Source organism: Camelus dromedarius, chromosome 2, assembly GCF_036321535.1.
Source record: "Camelus dromedarius isolate mCamDro1 chromosome 2, mCamDro1.pat, whole genome shotgun sequence".
NCBI lineage: Eukaryota > Metazoa > Chordata > Mammalia > Artiodactyla > Camelidae > Camelus > Camelus dromedarius.
The window spans coordinates 20387329-20393359 of record NC_087437.1 but is presented as its reverse complement, the minus strand read 5'-3'; positions in this window follow the sequence as shown (position 1 = coordinate 20393359).

Here is a 6031-nt window from a genome sequence, read left to right as displayed (position 1 = left end):
TCTGCACAACGTGACTCTTCCAGTGGTTTGCTGGCAAAGAAACCCTTTGATTTCAACCCAAAATGTCTTCACAGATCATTTGGAAACCAGAGTGACAGGGAGATATCTCGCCTCATCCCTTCCATCATGTCAGCCCCTCCTAATTTATCCTTCCTCCCCCTTTTCCTTTTGGTAACTGTAAGTTTGTTTTCTACGTCTTTGAGTCTATTTCTGTTTTGTAAATGAGTTCATTTGTCTTATTTTTTTTGATCCCACATATAAGTGATATCATGTGATATTTCTTTCTCTTTCTGACTTACTTCATTTAGTATCATAATCTCTAGGTCCAACCATGTTACTGCAAATGGCATTATTCCTTTCTTTTTTATGGCTGAGTATTATTCCTTGTATGTATTCCTTTATATATATATATATAATATACATATATACCACATCTACTTTATCGATTTATCTGTTGATGGACATTTAAGAACCGTGCCTCTTTGATCTAGCCCTTCGCATCTCAAGGCAAGTCCCTATTGGTTCAGGAAGTTTTCACTGACCTTGGAATGGCTAACATCCGAAGCAGTGAGTGTGGAGTGTGTGTGTGCATGTGACACAGCCGGGTGAGTGCGCCTGGGTACTGGTGCTGCTTGCAGCAGGAAGACATGGCAGTGGGCAGAATAGGGATACTTGTGTGTATCAGTGCTCCTACCACTTTGGGATGCATCTTATCTCTTTATTCCCTGTGTATACCCTGTTATTTATCTGGGAGTAGAGCGGCTGTCAAAATGATACCATTAGTTTAAATGATACCCTATTTTCCCATGTACCCCATTTCTCATTATCTTCCAAAGCAAAAAGGTGAGATACAGTGCATATGGTAAACTCAGTATTTAACAACTCAAACCATGAGCATTTTCTGTGCCCGGTTCCTCCTTCATTCCTGTCTCCCCGCCCTTTTGCAAGCCATCCTCGTGGTGGCTTTTCCTCTGGCCTGTGCCTTATCCAATTCCTGCCCATTCTTCAAAGGCTCATTCTGGTCCTATGACAGCCAGGAACCATCTTCCAACAACTCAGGCCACCATCTAGTGGGCCCCAAATGCTTGCTGGTCTGGGAAAGGGCTGTTCCCCACGATCACTCAGAGGCTTTTAGAAAACACCAATGTCCAGGGTCCTGTGCCTCATAATCTGATCAGTAGCTCTAGGGTGGCACCTGGGCATCTGTATTTTTAGAAAACTCCACAGGTGATTCCAATGCTCACTTAGGGGCGGGGGCCCATAGCTCCAGAGGCAAAGGGTTATATTCAGTGTCCGGCTGCTTTCTGGTTGGCCTTGTGGTCAGGAAGCCACTGAAGACAGGAACTGGCTTCATGTCTCTCTGGTCTGCCCTGAAGAGCCTAGCTGAGTTTGGGACAATCGATCTCAGGAGTGTCCTAGAAAAATCACAGAGTCACATCCACTGATGACTCTCGAGTTTGTGTCCCCAGCCCAGGCTTATCCTTTGGGTCCTACTCTTACATAACTCTGCCAAGTATTAAGCTGGTGTCTTGCAGCCCCAATCCCTTCTTTCTGGTCTTGGTCGCTGATGCTGAGGCTGGGGCTCTGCAGACAGCGTTCCCTTTCCTTTCCCCCCTCCTTTCCCTTCCCTTCCCTTCCCTTTTCCTTTGGCCAGCTGGCTCCGCTAGGCTCTGCTAGCAGAGGCACCAGAGGAAGCCCCAGACTGGAAGCCTGGGAGGGGAAAAGAAAAGAGCCTCTTTCCGCCTTGCTCCTTCTTCTGGGCGGCATCACTGCAGCAGTGGTCCGTCCTAGGCTATGGCAGTTTGGCCATTGCTATCAGCGTTCAGCTTTCTTCCCCTCCACTCCTAGAACCGACCCCTGAAACACTGCCAGAGACACCAGCACCAGCCTGGCAGTGACTCTTGCTCAGAGATCTGGGTCCCAGCTCAGCAGGGCTCCTCCTCTGAACCTCTGGTTCTGTAAACCCCAACCTCTTCCCTTCATTCCCCCCGTCTCAGGGGTGACAGTGGCTCCTGGGATGATAGTTGCCACCTCTGTGTTATCCCAGTGTCCCTTTTCTGTCCTCAGTCCTCCAGCATCTGTTGAACCAATCCTGTATTGAGTTCTCGCTGGTAAAATGACTGGTGTGGTTTCCGTTTTCCGGACTGAATCAGACTGATACAACCCCCACCTGCCACTAACTGATTCCACTCACTAGTGCCTCAGGCATCTTCAGTCATCCAAGGCAGAGCTCTGATGTTTCCCCAAAACTCGTCTATTCTCCCCGTTTGGATCTATCATCCACCCCCAGCGCTCAGTCCAGAATCTTTGACACCATCCTGATTATTCTCTCCTGCTCACCCCGACACACCCCACTGGTCAGAAAGGCTCTTGATTCACCCTTGCATCTGTGCCCCCAGCCCGGGTACCACACTTGTGCTAATCATCCTCTTGTCTTTTCACTTGGCTCCCCACAACACACTTCCCACACGGAACCAAAAACTATACTACTCAAATATAAAGAGGGTTGTGCCTGGCTTACAGCTTCCTGAGATGCATGCCCTCTGTGATGGCCCACAAGTTCTGCCAAGGCCATTTACCCACCCTTCTCTCCACCTTGTTTCCTGCAATCCAGCCCCTGGGCTGTGTTCCTGTTTTTTTGTTTTTTTTTTTCCTGCCTCAGGGCCTTGGCACCTGCTGCTGCTCTGTTTGAAATGCTTTCCCCCTCTGCTTGTCACATGGCTGCTTCCTCCCCATTCTTAAGGAGACAGCTTTAAATTCACCTCTCTCAGGGAGCCCTTTACTGACAGCCTCTGTCCGTTTGGGTGGTTATAGCAAAGTATCACAGACTGGGTGTCTTATAACAACAGAAATTTATTTCCCACAGTTCTAGAGGCTGGAAATGCAAGATCAGGATGCCAGCCTGGTCAGGTTCTGGTCAGCCCTTGTCTGGGGTGTGGAAAGGGAGTGAGCTAGCTCTCCGACCTCATCTTGTAAGAGCACTAATCCCACTCACAAGGGCCCCACCCTCAAAACATAATACCTCCCAAGGCCAACCTCCAAATACCATCACGTTGGGATTAGGGTTTCAGCATATGCATTTGGGAGGACACAGCATTCAGTCCACTGCACCTTCTTTAGAATTGATCCCTCCCAGCTCCATGCCCCTTTCCTTCCCAGCACTTTTCACCATGTCCAGTCATCTATATATTGTCTTTATCAGTCTTCTTCATTAGACTGTAAAATATGTGGGGCAGGGACCATGTCTGTTTAATTCCCCACTGTGTTCCCATAACCTTGCACCTAAGTCTCATTATAGACGCGTTAAATGAAGGAATCTAGAGTGAATATCAAATAGAAAGAGAGAAAGAAAGAAAGAAAGAAAGAAAGAAAGAAAGAAAGAAAGAAAGAAAGAAAGAAAGAAAGAAAGAAAGGAAGAAAGAAGGGAAGAAAGAAGAGGGGAGGTACAAAAAACTACCATTTCCACCTATTTATGGGACAGGGAACTATATTCAATATCTTATAATAACCTATACTGGAAAAGAATCTGAAAAAGAATCTGAAAAAGAATATGTATTTATCTGAATCACTTTGCTATATAGCTGAACTAACACAACATTATAAATAAATAAAAAGTTGTTTTGAAAAAAATAAAATAAGATGCATTTGAAGAATAAAAAAAGGAAACTATATTTATTTAGCTGGCAACTTCACTAATATTCTACAAGCTGTTTTCAAGTAGACACTGCCACTCGTTATCTGTTCCTGCAGACATAGACCCTTCGCTAAAGGAAGACAGGTAGGGATGTTGAAATATGTAGACACACAGAGAGATGACGGCTCAACATCGTGGTGTATTTATGAATATACCAACATAGTATGTTTATGAATCTGTTGGTTATAGTTGGCATATATACATTTATGTACTACTATGCACATATGTGTTTGCACTTTATAAAACTTCATCCTCTTTGGCAGCATTTGTAACTTTGTAACATGCTTTCACGTGTATCACTCATTTGAATCTGACAACAAATCTCAGAAGCAGGGAAAGCAGCATTATTCTCATTTTATTAAAGATCCATTATAAAATATCTAGTCAAACCATATCCCATATCATCCTATAGACAAAGAAGCTGACACCCAGAGTAAAAGAGGGACTTGCTCAAGGTCACACAGTGAGCCAGTGAAGAGCTGGTGTTAAACCAGATCCGTAACTCCCTTTTTATATCTCAGGAAGGGCCCTGGGAAGGGGCACTCTGTGAATCATAACCTCAGAGACCAAATGACATGCAGGGGTTTCTGCACCAGTAAGAAGTCCCATCTTGCATTTCGAAGAACAGCTCAGCTACTGGTTAAGTGGACCTCTCGGAGAATCTCACCAACTGTCTTGGTCGCTGAATGCAAATTGACATGTTCTCTAGAGAGGCAAGATCCAAGATCAGGGTGCTGGGGCTTCTCTGATTCTTTTTTTTTTTTTTTAACATTTTTTTATTGATTTATAATCATTTTACAATATTGTGTCAAATTCCAGTGTTCAGCACAATTTTTCAGTCATACATGGACATATACACACTCATTGTCACATTTTTTTCTCTGTGAGCTACCGTAAGATTTTGTGTATATTTCCCTGTGCTATACAGTATAATCTTGTTTATCTATTCTACAATTTTGAAATCCCAGTCTATCCCTTCCCACCCTCCGCCCCCCTGGCAACCACAAGTCTGTATTCTATGTCTATGAGTCTATTTGCAGCAACATGGATGCTCCTGGAGAATGTCATTCTAAGTGAAGTAAGCCAGAAAGAGAAAGAAAAATACCATATGAGATTGCTCATATGTGTAATCTAAAAAATAAAAATAAAAACAAAAACAAACAAACAAACAAAAAAACCAAAGCGTAAATACAGGACAGAAATAGATTCTCTGATTCTTCTGATTCTGTCATCCTTCTTGGCTCTGTGAGCAGGTGTGATCATTGTAATGCAAATTTTGTATCATTTTTTTTTAGTTTAATTTCATTTTAGTTTAGCCGTAGTAAAATCCCTGCTGGCATGTCATTTAATTTGCTCCCCGTGCTAATGATGATTCTGAAGCCTTTTACAGAAATGATTATATGGTAATACCAAATCTGATGGTGGATTCAAGCCATCATTTACAGTAATAGGATCATCACGAAGCTCCCTTGGGTATTCCTTCTTATAATACTGTCGGGGGGCGGGGCAGGAATCTGCTTGGCTTCATCTCACATTATTAGAAGATCTTCACTAGGGACCTCTCACAGGGAAAGGGCCTCTTCTGGCTCTGATGCTGAGCCTCTGGGCAAAATAAAGGGTTGCAAAGACATAGTCCTATGCATGAAGCGAGATGGGCCGGCCACACCTGCCAGCGGGACAGCTCATGAAAAGGATAGGATTAGAGGAGGTGGAGACCACTGACCGCCTGGCCCTTTCCATGCCCTCTCCCGCTTCTGTGTGTAGACCCTCATCATGCAAACTGGCACATGGTGGGTGGGGCTCATAGAGGGGTCATTCTGTTTGTCTTCTGGGGTAGTTCCTCTGTCCCTGGGACTAACGTGCACGGAGGTTCCCTAAGCCAGCCACTGGGACAGAATGAATGAGATGCCGTCTCTGCCCTAAAGACTGGGGACTAATGAGAGCTCCTGAGCATCATGGCCGGAAGAGATGTCTCTATGGGGGATGGGAGGGGGAGGGGGAGGGGGCTCTTAGTGAGAACCCAGGGGAGAAAGGAGGGATCACTCCCACCTGGAGAATCAGCAAAGGCTCCCAGAAGAGTGGTTGAGCTGGGTCTTAAAAGACCAGTGGTGTTTTCTAGGCAGCAGAGGGTCATTCCAGGCAGATGGGTCCTTGTCAGGCAGGAAACTCTGGGGCTTCACTTTGTCTGAAGGGCCTGGCCAACTACAGGGAGGCTGGAGCTGACACACGACTCCGCCATTCTTTCGGGCATTGCTTCAGAGGACCATAGCGGGGGCCTCCCCTCAGGCATTCTACTGCCCCTCCTTTGCTCTGGGGACTCGACGGAGTGAGGAGAAC